Here is a 15,664-nt window from a genome sequence, read left to right on the forward strand (position 1 = left end):
AATATGTAAACCATAGGTTTAAATAACAAATCTAATTATAGGGGTCTCATATTTATCTGAGAATCTCTAAGAAGAATTATTCCTTTATATCATTAGTTGAATTATCATCTATTAGGCCATAGCTACATTGTTCATTCATTTACAAATCAAAACATGAGGAGATCCATACATCATCACCGTCATAATACATGATTACAAACAACATAATAAAAACAAAAATATCACAGATACGTCAACCATAGAATTCACATATAAACCAATACATTTTCACATAAGATACCAAGGAAATAACCTCTTAATAATGAATGCAAAATTCAAACTGGTATGGGACTATCACATTCCACCCGACAATTGATTGGCTAGGCCAAATATCTCTTCAGCCAATCACCCCCATGCCATATTCCAAGCATGAATGTGGGACTCAAACTAAAAGAACCAACGAGGGCATCCTGAGTTTACACCACCTCACCCTCATCAATAGAAACTATGCTTTACCATAATCCACATCATATCACTACGCCAACACCATAAACATGTAATAATACAATTTACCATGATCTCCACCACATCACTAGGACAAAAAAAGCATGATGCCACAGGATTTCTCTACCTACACCATGAGGAATTTTCATATTTCTTAGTCTCTCAGGCTTTATCATAATCCACATCGGATCACTATGCCCTAAACCGAGACTCCACCCTCTAGGCTTTACGATATATCCTGTCATTAATGGTCTAATATTCTTAGGCCCACTAAGGCACACAATACATGACTTTACCACAACTTATAGTGTGGTTTAGGGGTCACTAGTCCATTGGCTTTACCGCAATACACAGTCCAATTTAGGGATCACTAGGCCATGTGTTCTTTCTTTCAGAGATCCACCTCACTTAGCTTTGAATCCCTTTGGCAATCCAACTCAACAAAACATGAGAACCCCATCACACCATGGCTATCTAGAAATGGCAAGTACTAGTACGAAATGGTTAATTAGTTACTAAAACAATGAATAAAATTTCCATATAAATGACCACTTTTCAGTGGGTGACCAGTGGTAGCTAATTTACAGTATCTTATAACATGATCAAATTTTAGTTGTTTTTAGCTTAGTCATTAATTGGTTGTCTCAATTTATCGTCTAGTAGTATATTTAGTCATAAATTTTCTCATTAATTTAGTCGTTGATTTAGTCATTAATTTTCACAATTAATGAACAATATATATAAAATAAAATATATTACTATATGATCATCTGAGAAAACCAATTAATAATGAAATAAATATGACTAAAATGTTGGCCGTGTTATGAAATAATGTAAATTAGCTACTAATAGTCACATATATTCAAATCTTAGTCATCTTTTGAGACCAATTAATGACCAAAGAAATATGAGTCAATTTTGATCGTGTTATAAGATATTGTAAATTAGCTACTAATAGTCATATATATGCAAAATTTAGTTTTCATTTGTCACAAATTTATGATTTGCAGTAGCCATTTTTTTTTTTTTGGTAGTTTCATATTCATTATATAAATGGATAATTTAGTCGCATATCCATTTTATTTGTGCTCATCATTAATCAATATAAATTACTAATTTAGTAGTTTTATATTTAATTATGTGTTCATTATTAATCAATATAAATTAATTAGTATGATTTTGTGACTAAATTAAAAAAATGTCATACAATGTGCATTGGTTCATCTAATATGAAAATGCAAAGTTACATATGTTAATTACAATACTAAACAATATCAAGTGCAACTATAAATAATTTCAACCACATAAATTATATTATATGAAATGTCAAGTATTACAATATGAGTTTCCAACTTAATATTGGTTGGACTAAAACTTACACACGAAATGTTGTTTCATCACTACAAAAAATTATCATTGTGTTGCCAAGGCATTGCAGGTAAATTCACCAACTCAGAAGAATTGATCATCAATCTCTATGTGTTTGTCTTATGCGAAATATTGGCTTTAAGGGTATCACTAGACCGGTTATCTTCTCTCTCTTTTTGCATTTGTCGCTCCAATGTTATTGTTCTCATCTTTCTTCAAATCATTCTTCTTACCATCAATACTGAGTTTCTTTTTTGAAAACAAAATACAACATAGTTCAGAGTGTAAGATATGAAAGATGATGAACACTAGAATATAAGCTAAAGTATACTGTAAAGGATTTCTATGACATATACCGCAACATAAAAAATGCTAAAGCCATTTTTCCCCATAAAAGCATGAAAATCGAACAGGTTTTCTTCAGTTGAGCAATAGTGGTCACTATGCAGCCAGATGACCTGTATAAACAAAAAAATAAAACGTCATCATAGAAAATAACACCTTAGTAACTTATTATTCAGCCTTCACGAAAAGCTTAGGCACAATCATGCCAACTAAGTTACATGCTAAAAAGATCCAGATGTAAATAACTTGTGAAAACAAATAATCTAAGGTGTGATGTCTAATCCTTTTCGTTTTATTCGCAACAAAATTTCATTCTCTAACGCATGAACTTGGTAAAGTATGTAAACAACTTATGTTCAAATAACAACATGAAAGTAAGCTCTTCTAATAGCCATGAAAATATTTCAACACAAAATAGTTAAAATGAATTCAATCAATATCTTGTAATACTAATTTCATCTTCAAGCTTTGGTTGTTGCTTAAATGGACATGATACCAAGTATTTTCAATTTCATAGTTAAAATACAAAGAAAAATGAAAAGAAACGTTCAAAATACAATCAAAAAATAAAGAGAGGATATCATGGAAAGAACATTGCAATTATAAAAAAAAAATTACTTGTCCATTGATGTCTTGTTAGACATTCCTAAAACATTTGCTTGCCCAAAAAAACCGTGAGGTGAAAGAATCACAACATTAAAAACATCGATGGAAAACCTATGCTCAAATATTTTTTGATTTTGTCACTTAAAAATTAATTGAAACAATATATAACATTTATCTCAAGAAACTTACAAAAACAATCCTTATTGGCACAAACTCTCCCGATATCTATATTAGAGATTAGAATAAATTGGTATACTCCTTTCAGAACTATATCCTATATGCCACTTATCTTTGGTAAACTTCAACAACAATTACACTCTTTAAATGGAAAATCAGACACAATTTCACCAAGCAGACTGAAAAATTAAGAGTGAAATGCATATAGACACGGATACCATTCAATACACAATATTTTACCAATAAGAAGATTGTTTTCAATAACTTAAAGGAGGACAAAATTTGAACCTAAGTATGATTTAAGAGCTTTTTGAAGATTTCCATACTTCTTTCTCGTGGAATCTTTCAAGATGCATTCGAAAGATCGGGTAACAAAGTTACCTATATCTCGGTCCATTGAATTAAAACAAGAAAATGTTATTTTCAGCCTCTTGCTCTTGGGAGTGTTGTTTTGTATTATCCCTATTTCTAATTGTGTCATCCCGTCATCCAAGCTACACAGGGAAAAAAATATATTCAGTTGTTGACTATATTCGAAATAAGATGTAAAACCCACTCAACTCGATATGTACATGACATAGGCATAATGAACTACTACAATATAAGCATTCTAACTCAGAAACAAGAGATGATAAAAAAGAATAATGGAGCATTGTTTCCCACCAAAAATTTTCTCTCACCACAAGAGTTAGAAGGATGCCATGTATCAACATATGCTCCTCATTTGTACATGCATTTCCTTATTCCATGAAATCTTGCATATCTTCTCCCCTCTTACTAGACATGAACCTCAATCCAAGAGCTCAAGGGCAATGAGAATTGAGGTTCTGCAAGCATGTGTGCATGTTTATATTCATGGTCAAACTAGTGAGCATGGTAATGACAGTGGGATTTATCGTTCTTGGCAAGCATTTTTTCCCAGATATTTGAGAAATTGATTTTTTTCAGGGCTCTTTTTCAATGACATTGGGATTTATCATTCTTGACTAACATTGTTTTCCTTGAACAATGTTCTTGGTACCTGGTATTTCTCGTTCTCATTCTTGGTGCCTATTTCCTGCATTGGTCATCATTGAAAACTTGATTTCGTAAAGTCAAATTGAGATCAAAATTTGACCATAACTCCTATAGTCAAATATTTAGTTTCATCTTACATAATCCATTTTAAAGAATTTCTCACCATATCCAATGATTAAATAAATATATTACCATGTTTTAATGGTAAATTTCCACTTTAACATCCTACTATCATGAACTATAATAAATATGACTAGCCTCACATCTTGCATCAAAAAAATAATTCTCCTTATTTAATGACCCAATTTTAAAATTAAAATCATAACCTTCAAAGTTGTCAATTACAACCATCACTCATTAGTCTCAAATGAGGGCATGTATGTTATGGCTTTAAATGAAAACTATAATCTAATTGAAAGATACTATTTATGAAGCACACATAAAAGTTTGAAGATGTAATCAATGTGAAGTATGTAATTTATACAACATATTTAAAAATTTAAGATAAAAATAAGTAAAAATAATAAAAATTGAAATTTAAAAAGTTTGCATAAATACATTTTTTTGTTACCCAAAACATTATATATTTATAAAATATAAAACATGAATTAATCACTTTAATATTTCAAGCTTCATATAAAAAAATTCACTAAGTCACTCACAATTACTTCCTATAAACCAACATACTAACCATAATGTAAACATTTTCATAATATCGTCTTCCATGAAAGGACCTTTACACATTAGATAGTGTAAAATTCGAAAGCTTTCCTTCATCTATTCACTTGTTGCTTTATGAAAAGAAACAAAGTACTTTGTAATAGTGTGGGAAGGATAATTCCAAAGTTTGTCTGCCCCCCTCTATTGTCTGATCAAGCAATCCTGACCATGATGGTTGGAAGTATAATTAGGAAAAGTGCCTTAAATGCGATTTGAGAGCTATCAAAGGCATGTTTGACATGGTTCGAGTATGAATTGCTGAAATCATATTTGTCACGCATTTTTCATTAGGAAAGCGACTCACAGAGAGCATCTCATTTCATTCTTCTCTATTGTCATATTCATCCCTCCATCCATTCATTTCTCCATCCCATATGCCATCCATCCGAGCCATACTTTATCTTTGATCTCCCAACAAGAATCAGTCACCCCAAGGCTATAGAAATCTGGCAATGAAATGAAATATGTTTGAGAAGGAAAGCCTCAACCCAACCAACTCTCTAGGCTACTGGAACATTTGTCCCTCCATCCCTCTATCCAGCCATGTGTCATGAGTTCTAGTTATTTCTAATCAAATTTATTCGATGTTGTTCTAGGATCTCCGCTAAAGAAAGGGAAACCCTATAATTAGTACAAGAAATTCGCCAAGAATAAGAAAAATGTTAATGGAAAATGCTCAATATCATATTCGATTTTTGCGAAATTTGATTTTATCCGAGAAATAACAAACATTGTTTTTGAGGCAAATAATAAAGCAGTGGATGATCAGTAAGTAAAGTAAACCAGTGAAGAAATAAAAACAAATATATGTGTAGACTGACATCGAGACGAGAATGACTTTAGAACTAAGAGATAGTGGGTGGGGAAGAAGAAATATCCACATTACCCATAGTGAAATTTTTATGTTCTGATGGCATCCTTTTCTGTCATGGGATGCGAAAAATAGGCCATGTAACAAATGAATTATTTCCACTCCGACATGGAAAAGTTCATATCTGTGTAATGGGAAACCACAATGATACATCTAGGGTGGGATAAATGATTCCCACACATAAATATGAAAGATACAGTCTCTTCAACTGTGAGACGCGTGGCAAGAACCACTATGAGATGAAGAACAAAATCGTATGGTCAAGAATAAGAAAATAACTAGTTTAATTTCCATTACAAGCATTGATATAATCTGAAATTACTCAGGTGTTTGAGATGTTGGGATTTCAGGGGCACCAAACATGCATATCCACCGAAATTATAGCATCACCACAAGGATCTGGATTGGTGCTACCATCGCAGAAATAATGCCGAGCTGTAAAACACTGCCAATTATCAAGGAAGGATCTATGATCTATGACCTCTAGGGTTTACCACCAAAGCACTCAAAACCCCAAGTTTTACCGCCTCTACATTTTAATCTTTTTTTTCCATGGTAATTGATCCAATTCCAGTCCACACAATTATACCATGGTGATAAAACTTTCTCAATGAGAGATGAAATTTCAATGAGAAAATAAAAGTAGAGGAAGAACTCAAAAATAAAGAAAGAAAATTGAATTGTGAAAAAGAGAAAAACAAGGAGAGTGAAAAATACCTTTGAATCCCAACAATTTGAAGTGTAGAAATAGAACAATAGGGAAGGCATGGAAATATGGCCGAAGGATGGCTAGCGGAATTATGTAAATGGGAGACACTTATTGATCTCACATATATGTGTTGCAATCAAGCCAACCTGAAGCCTTTGTTTATTTCATATGAGCCCCCTATTCATTACTTTCCATAGTTGAAACACTTATTTTTAACCGTAGCATGTTAGCAATTATGACAATGTAGTGAAATATTTTAAAATAAATTCAAATCATATTTAGCAATTACATAATTCACTAGGACAAATAAATTGGCTATTTTTTTAAAGGAAAATCCTTGCATCCAAATAAAGAAAAGAAGAGTAACTTGCACCTAGTTTAGCAAAAATATTTGGCCGATCCCATGACCCAAATAAAAAATTAAATTTGGATTTGTTGAAAATGTTATGCTTCCTATACTTGTAACTTAAAAATTGATTACGTCAAAGTTCATTTAGTAGGCAATTCATTCTGCATCACCAGTGCAGGACATGGCTTCCATAATACCAAATAAACAAGACCTAATGTAAATATGAAGACTGATAAGAAGTGGTTGGAGGCACACCACTACCAATATTATAATTTCCATAACTAGTTGATCCATGATAGGAAAAACCCCCATACAAAGACGATTGTAGACTTTGTGATGGATATAAATGAGATTTAGATAAAGATGATGGGTTGTTTCGAACATCATAGGCCGATCGATATATGTCTTGGTTTCCCCTATGATATACACACTAGACATGTAAATTGTAAGACATGATACTAGATATGTCTTGGATTCCCTTGTCATATACACCCTGACCAAGTAAATTTTAAGATGGGATACTTACCATTGGAGTAGGAAATTGTAATTCAGAAAAGTTGGAAGGGGCAAAGGCACTAGGATGGGTAGGTTTAGTATTGAGTAGTGAAGAAGAATTGGAAAAGGAAAAGGTACTAGGAGGGGTAGTTTTAGGGAGCTGCGAAGAAGAATTGGGAAGGGGAAAGGCACTAGGAGGGAAATGTTTAGGGAACAATGAACTAGTAATAGCACCAGCACCACCAACACCCCCACCACCATTATCATCGTTAAGACAAGCCCATTTAGTCTCAGTCCTAATGGCTTATGTAGATATTTTCCCCTCTTCCATGTCTTTTTGTAATTGAGCCACACGTTTTTCAAGGTCTTCAGCAGGCATATGTGATTCAAGTTTGTGCACTTCAATGCACTTTATTGCATTGTTCAATGAATGAATTTATTTTGAGGAAGTTGGATTCTATAATAAGAGATGGAAGTGTTCAAAGAATATGTCTAATGACAAGTTAATATTTTGATAGTTTATACTGACAAAGGAGCACGAACCACACTAATAAGAATAAACATACCAGTGGCCCAACATGATCTATTCCTTTCTTTTATATTTATTTTGATGCTTTCCTTTGACGCTCGAGATATGCCTCCAACAAGGGAAAAGGTGGAAATTTTTCTACAAGTCAAAATGAAAAGACAAACTGTAAATCATCCATTTCCCTTTGAGTGCGTAATGTTTACACAACATCTGCAAGAAACAAGACCAAACATGTCATGCAAGACCACAATTAACGAATTCAAAGCCCATAAAGTCTTGAAAACAACTTGTATAAACCACAACTTTGTAAACAATTTCAAAATAATTTAGAGCACAAGAGTCAACAGGTTCAAGAAATCTTTCTATTGAAGGCATATTAAGCATAATAATCATCTATGTCTGAAGAATGAAATCATTAGCCAACCAGTAAACAAACATTTTTTATGAAGGCATGCTAAGTATAATAGTCATCTTTCTAAAGGATGAAATCATCAGCCAAGTAGTATTTATACATAAAAATACACATCAACTTGTAAACAATTGAATAAGGACAAAAACCGTTTCAAGTAAATTATCATTCATTTGATCTAAGGAATTAGATGCATACTTTTAAAAAAAAAATTTACGCATTTGGAAAACTAATCTAAGAAAATCACAAGAATTCACCTATAAATGCACCTATTATTGACATATTCACATCAATGGTATTTCTCAACAAACAAGACAGAAAAAAAGCACTCATGGATCCTTGGCCATTGCCTGAAGAGGTAGGTAGAGCATACCTTGATAGATCAGACATCGAGAACATATTTTGACATTTCATAGTTCCCTGTAAAAATGTAATTTTAAATTCAGGAGTTTTATTTGTTGTCATCACTTCAATTACAATAAATTTTTCATTATGTGCATTTAGAACATAAATACTTTCCAAGCATTCAACAACAAATAAAAATATTATTTCTCACTGGTTTGATGCCCATAAATGTAATTGCAAGTATGATAGGCTAGACGTAGTTTGTTTCATTATGGAGCACAAGAATAATTCCATGTTGGTTTGGTTGTATACGAAGTTAAAAAAATAGTGTCTGGACTCTGAAACACGATTTTTTTAAATTCAGAAGGAAGTATGGGAAAATAGCCCTGGTGATTCTCTCAATGATATGGCCATTTTTCAATACGAAAATTGAAGTGTATAACATTCATATACTTTGAAGGATTTTAAATAACATGCAGATATTCTATGATCATGAGGAAGAATGTTTTTGAAGTGGAAATTTTAAAGGGACTAGTTGTTTCTTTGAATAAAAACATAGAAGTCTTTCTCAAAGGAAATCCACATGTTATGTTACTATCGTGATTTACTGGTTAATCAGTGTCATCTTTATTTTTGAACTTTTATTCATTCATTATGGGGTCTATGCTTTTACTATTAAGAGTTTTTCATTATATAAAAAAAATCAGGGGATCAATGGTAAAAAAAGCACTGGAAGTTTCAACATCCATCTCATAGGCTCAGGATCTGTTTCCTTCACTTACAGATCTGCTTCCTTCACTTGTAGACCTGCTTCCATATCAAATTCATGGGTGGAACCTAACAAACCATAATAATATCCATGGATCTTATACATTGAGATGGTAGATCCAATAACACATATTTTCAATGAACCAATTCATAAACCTAGTCATCAGGCAATTATGACACAAATCTAGACTAACCCTGGCCCTGGACCAATTGCCTTCCAATTCCAGATTTTAAAACATCTGTAATTTGAAATTCAACATTAATATCATACGAAATTATCAAAATCAAATTTAGGAGGCAAAAATTGTCAATGTAACTTTGGACCTATGATATTTCACCTCAATAAGAATCATTTAGCAAAACCAAAAATTCTTGGATAGACAAGGGAAAGTCATGGTTATATCAAGAAAAATCAATACCAAAAATCTATCAGGATTGAGTTCCAAATTGAAATTCTATGCCCTGAAAATCTATAAAACAAGGGACAAAGTGTAGAGTCAAGACAACAGAAGTTAATATTAAATTCCATACAAATCTCTAAACCATGTTCTAAATTAACTCTAAACTAGACATGCACACACAAACAACACACATTTTAAATTGTGAAAATAACAATTTCTATCCATTTTAAAGTCCAAATAAGAATTGTCCCAAAAACAACCTCATTTCAACAATTTACATATACCAGGTTATAAGGTGCCTGATGAATTTTAGACAAGCGGTTAAAACAATGCTATTTAACAACTCACACCCAGGTTAGAACCCCCTAAAGACATAACTATGTTGATTTGGTCAACAAAGTTAACTAGCACATCTGATATTGGGTGGAATTATTAGCATCTGTCACAAGTAAAAAATATCAAGCATCTTAACATATGAGGCCAATTGAAATTACTGGTAAAATATATCTGAATAACCTCTCTAGTTGTGCAATCTAAGCCAAAGCTAGAGGTTCCATTTACTAACAAACCAAAAAATAAAAACCTATCTTGGAGGGAGGGCACTGGAGATGGATTTACACAGTTCATTGTCAAATAGGGGATTACATAGGCCATAGTTTTAGGAAATCATCTCCTTGAATCTAATGACTTTTACCTTTTCTCATTGTGCAAACTAAGGGAATGACAATGAAGTGCGTATACGCAGTTGTTGGGATTTTCTATACACAAGTTGTAAACAAACTACCAAATTAAGGAATTTGTTGGGTTGTGTTATATTCTTTCCATGTAGTTAACAGGCGGTTTGAGGGGCACCCATAACCCCACTTAATGGGGTCTGGGGCAGGGCCCCAGAAAATTTTGGTTTTGCACCCTATGTTACGTTGGGCGGACCCACCTACGGTTTTGGGCATGATTTTCGCACTTGTTTTTTGGACGCAATGGTTTTCGGTCCATGGTATTGGATGCTTCGGCATGTATAAATATGTATTATAACATTGAAAGGAAGATAATGAAAAGTCAAGCTGGTAGTCCCTGTTTTGGGATCTAGGGAAAAATCTTTGTGTATATGTGTTTTATGTGTTTTTCTCTTGCATTATTTGTTTTTTTGTGTTTTAGAATTCGCATGCAGGTAATTTCTGTACGGGGTTAAAACCTACATTTGGTATGGGAGCAGATTTGGCTTCAATGGGATGCCTTTGTTGCTGAGGGGTTTCGCTCAGGCCTGTGGTAGACCCTATTCAGTGGGAGATCTACGAGATCGATTCTAGTGGTGAAAGAAGATGGCGAGCAGTGGAAAGATAGAGATCGAGAAATTTAATGGTCAGAGTTTTGAGTTGTGGAAACTCAAGATGGAGGATCTGTTGGTGGATAAAGATCAGTGGATCGCAGTAGATCTGGGTGCTAAACGAACAGGAGTGTCCGACAAAGAATGGAAGAAATTGGATCAGAAGGCAAAGAGCACAATACGATTGTGTGTCTCAGATTCAGTATTGCTGAATGGATCAGGGGAAGCTACAGCAAAGGCTTTGTGGGACAAGTTAGGGACTTTGTACCAATCTAAGTCTCTGGTGAATAAATTGTTCCTCCGGAAAAAGCTGCATAACCTAAGGATGAAAGATGGAGACTCGGTGACAGAGCATCTGAATACATTTAATACTATGGTAAGTCAGTTAGCATTTGTTGATATTACAATTACAGATGAAGATGAGTGCATTAGTTTGTTGTGTTCTCTACCAGATTCGTGGGATAGTCTAGTTATTGCAATAGGTAGCAATGCAACTGCCTTGTAGTTTGATGAAAGAGTCTCAACCTTACTGACGAAGGAGATGAGATGGAAAAATATGGACAGCCAAAATGGTGATGCCTTGTCTGTACAAGGACGATCCCAGAACAGAAACAAAAGTAAGTCATCGAGTGGGAGATCTAAATCTAGAGGGAGATCTAAATCTCCAGGAAAACCTGTAAAGGTTGTGAGCTGGAAATGCGGAAAGGAAGGCCACTTCAGAAGGGACTGTAAATCTAAAGCTTCTGACAAAGTAAAGGGATCTAATGAGGCTCCTTCTGCAAAGGTGAAAGCCACCTCAGATGAAGGTGGGGATGTGTAATTGGCTTCTTCAAGTACACATGTAGATCATGAGGCATGGTTGATTGACTCAGGTGCATCCTCTCACTTCACTCCCCATAGAGAGTGGTTCTATGAGTATGAGAAATATGATGGTGGTGATGTCTTCTTGGGGGATGAAAGGAAGGCTAAAATCATTGGTCGTGGAAAAGTAAAGTTGAAGCTACAAGGTGGAAGGGTTAGAACACTTCTGAGTGTTCTACATATTCTTGCATTAGCCAAAAATCTGATTTCTGTTAGTAAGCTAGATGTTGCAGGTGTAAAAACAATGTTCAAGAAGGATAACTGCAAGATGGTTTGGGGAGCACTGGTATTGATGCGGGGAGTTCGGATTGGAACTTTGTGCAAGCTGCAAGGTAGCATTGTTGTTGATGGGTGTAATAGTTCCATGGTTCCTGAAAGTGGAGTAGAAAATCTAGTGGTCTTTGGAGAAAAGATCATGTTGTGGCATCAAAGGCTTGGACATATTGGAGATAAGGGCCTTTGAATACTTCATGGTAAAGGTATGTTAGAAGGTATGAGTAATAGCTCTCTGGATTTTGATTTCTATGAAAATTGTGTATACAGGAAGTAGAATCAGGTGAGTTTCCCCTTTGGTGGTAAGAGGTCGAAACATATAATAGAGCTTGTGCACAGTGATGTGCTTGGACCTGTGAAGGTTCCATCAATAGGTAAGTCTATGTACTATGCATCATTTATAGATGACTTCTCAAGGAATACATGGATATATTTCCTTAAGAAGAAATCTGAAGTCTTTGATAGGTTTAAAGAATTTAAGGCTCTAGTGGAAATCTAGACAGAGAAGAAGATAAAGGTGCTGAGGACAGATAATGGTGGAGATTTTTGCAGTAAGGAATTTGAAGAATTCTGCAAGAAGTGTGGTATAGCATGGCAGAAGACTACTCCATATACACCTCAATAAAATGGAGTTGCAAAAAGAATGAACAAGACGTTGATGGAAAGGGCAAGAAGCATGCTCAGTGGTGCTGGGTTAGGACAAGAATGCTGGGCAGAGGCGATAGATACTGCATGTCACCTGGTCAACAGGTCACCTTCATTAGCATTTCAGGATAAGACTCCACAAGAGGTATGGACTGGTATGAAACCCTATCTTTCACGTATGAGGGTATTTGGATGTGATGCATATGTACATGTTCCAAAGGAGAAAATAACAAAGTTGGATAGTAAATCTGAAAAGTGCATCTTTATTGGGTATAAGGATGGTTTAAAGGGTTACAAGCTTTGGAACCCAGTAACAAGGAAGGTTATGTACAGCCGAGATGTGGTGTTTAGAGAGGTGAGAGAAGTTATTAAACATGAAGTCCAACCAAAGGAACCTGAGAAGATAGAGTTTGAGCTAAAGGAGGAAGAATCATACTCTACAGTAGAGGAGGAATCAGAAAATGAAGAGGCACAAACTCCGACTGTGAGAAGATCAGTCCGAGAAAGAAGGCATCCAGAGAGAAAGAAGGCATCCAGAAAGGTATAGTCCATCTGCTTTCTGTTCAAATTTTGCTTTGTCTATTACTGATGATGATCCTAGAACTTTGAAGGAAGCAATAGATTTAGAGGATGGAAAACTTTGGAAAGAGGCCATGGTTGATGAAATGGCATCTTTGCACAAAAACAAGGCTTGGGATCTGGTGGAGTTGCCGACTGGAAGGAAACCCATTGGCACAAATGGGTGTTCAAAAAGAAGAAAAATGCAAAAGGAAAAGTGGAGAAATGAAAAGCTCAGTTGGTAGAAAAAGGTTATTCCTAGGTGTCGGGAATTGATTTTGGTGATATTTTTTCTCCTGTTGCCAAGGTAACTTCTATTAGATTACTTTTATCTACTATTGCTGCTTTTGATTTTGAGGTAGAACAGATGGATGTGAAGACAACATTTCTTCACGGAGATCTGGAAGAGGAGATCTACATGAAGCAACCTAAAGGCTTTGCAATGAAGGGTAAGAAAGAACTGGTATGTAAGTTAAAGAAGTCTCTATATGGGTTAAAATAGTAACTAAGGATGTGGTATCAGAAATTTGATACATGTATACGGGGACTTGGCTTCACCAGAAGCAAAGTAGATCACTGTGTGTATTTTAAATTAATTGGTGACCGTGTTATTTATCTGGTCTTATATGTGGATGATATGTTGTTAGTTAGAAATGACAAAGAAGTTATCCAGGATTTGAAGACCCAATTGTCCTCCAAATTTGACAAGAAAGATCTTGGTGTTGCAAATTATATTTTGGGCATGGAAATTAAAAAAGATAGGGCAAATAGGAAGCTCTGGTTAAACCAAAGGAGGTATGTTGAGACAATATTGCAGAGGTTTAATATCCAGGATAGTAAACCAGTGAAGGTTCCTATTCCTATAGGTGTGAGGTTATATACTGAACAGTGTCCCAAGACACAAGAAGAGGAAGAGGACATGTCTCATGTTCCATATGCAAGTGAAATCAGTAGCCTGATGTATACAATGGTCTGTACTAGACCAGACATTGCACATGCAGTGGGAGTATTGAGCAGGTTTATGTCAAAACCAGGGAAGGAGCACTGGACAGTAGTGAAGCGGGTTTTCAGATATTTGCGTGGCACTAGTGATTATGGTTTGTGTTACCAAGGAAGACCAAGATTTGAAAGAGTGTTGGATATTCATGGCTTTGTTGATGCAGACTGGGCTGGAGATTTGGATCAGAGAAGATCTACAAGTGGGTATGTGTTTAACCTATTGGGAGGTGCAGTCAGCTGGATGAGTAAGAAACATTCTGTAGTGGCACTGTCAACTACAAATGCAGAATACATGGCGGTCACTCATGCAAGCAAGGAAGCACTTTGGTTTTAGAGTTTGTGTTCAAGTATGCGGTTAGTACAAGAAGCTATAAGGATAGACTGTGACAGCCAAAGTGCAATTTTCTTGGCAAAGAACCCTCCATATCATTCAAAGACAATGCACATTGATGTTCAGTATCACTTTCTGAGGGATATGATGTTGGCATTATGATTCAGGTGTTGTCCTTGATGGCAAACCCATTCAGGTGATAAATCAAGAAGGACGCAGGAAATATGTTCAGCACGTGCGTCCCCGCAGGTATACCATACAGAACCCGCGTCCAGGGACGCAGGCCAGCCGTTCAGGAGGTGCGTCCGCCCAGTGCACACATTTCAAGGCAGAGAAATGCACGTGGGGGTTTCTTGTGTGGTATCTAGCCGACGGTTTTTGTGTTTCTATGGTGTCGGCTCGTGGTATTGTTCCATGTTTTGGGGAGAAGCTTGCCTATATAAAGCAAAGGAGTTCATTTGGATTGAGCATCATCTTGGTTGAACATCTCTTGGTGAGATCTAGTCTAGATCTATAAGGGCGAATCTTCTAATGGACTATGATCTCTATGGCGCATGATCAGATCTGTGGATCTAAGTGTTTGGGTTGGTTCTGAAGTCCTCATATTTCTTATATCTGAAGGGACGCAGGTTCAGTGAAGAGCAAGTGCGCCGGGACGCAGTGAAGTAAAAGCTCAGGTGCGTCTCTGAGGCAAGGGACGCGGCGCGACTGTGTTATTGGGTGCGTCTCTGAAGCGAAAGACACGGCGCGATAGTGCTGCTGGGTGCGTCGGTCGCAGAAAAGCTTAGAAGAACAGTGCGTCTGCACGCAGAACAGAAGAAGGTAGACTGCGTCCAGTCGCAGGCCACAGAAAGAAAATATGCGTCCCTGTCTTAAGATGATCTGTTGACTGTATATTTCTGTTCATAAGGTGTTCTGGGTTATTTCTGTAATTACTGATCTGATATATGTAGTGGACTGTATCTGTTGTATACTTGTTGATCATTTGATTGTTCATGAAAAGAAGTAGGGGGTTGTAGCTCCCTTCCAGGAGAGACTGGAAAACGAGAGAGAGTTGTAGCTCTCTGCAGGTTGCAGCCTG

General features: G+C 35.6%; 1 pseudogene; it reads right to left on the reverse strand.

Annotated features, from left to right (window-relative positions):
* Positions 1 to 6,856: 6,856 nt before the first annotated feature.
* Positions 6,857 to 15,664, reverse strand: part of LOC149171698 (uncharacterized) — a 37,937-nt pseudogene continuing 29,129 nt past the window's right edge.

This window comes from Pinus tabuliformis, chromosome 4_2 (genome assembly GCF_031772625.1).
Source record: "Pinus tabuliformis cultivar Carrire ecotype Pingquan chromosome 4_2, CPIR1, whole genome shotgun sequence".
Taxonomy (NCBI): domain Eukaryota; kingdom Viridiplantae; phylum Streptophyta; class Pinopsida; order Pinales; family Pinaceae; genus Pinus; species Pinus tabuliformis.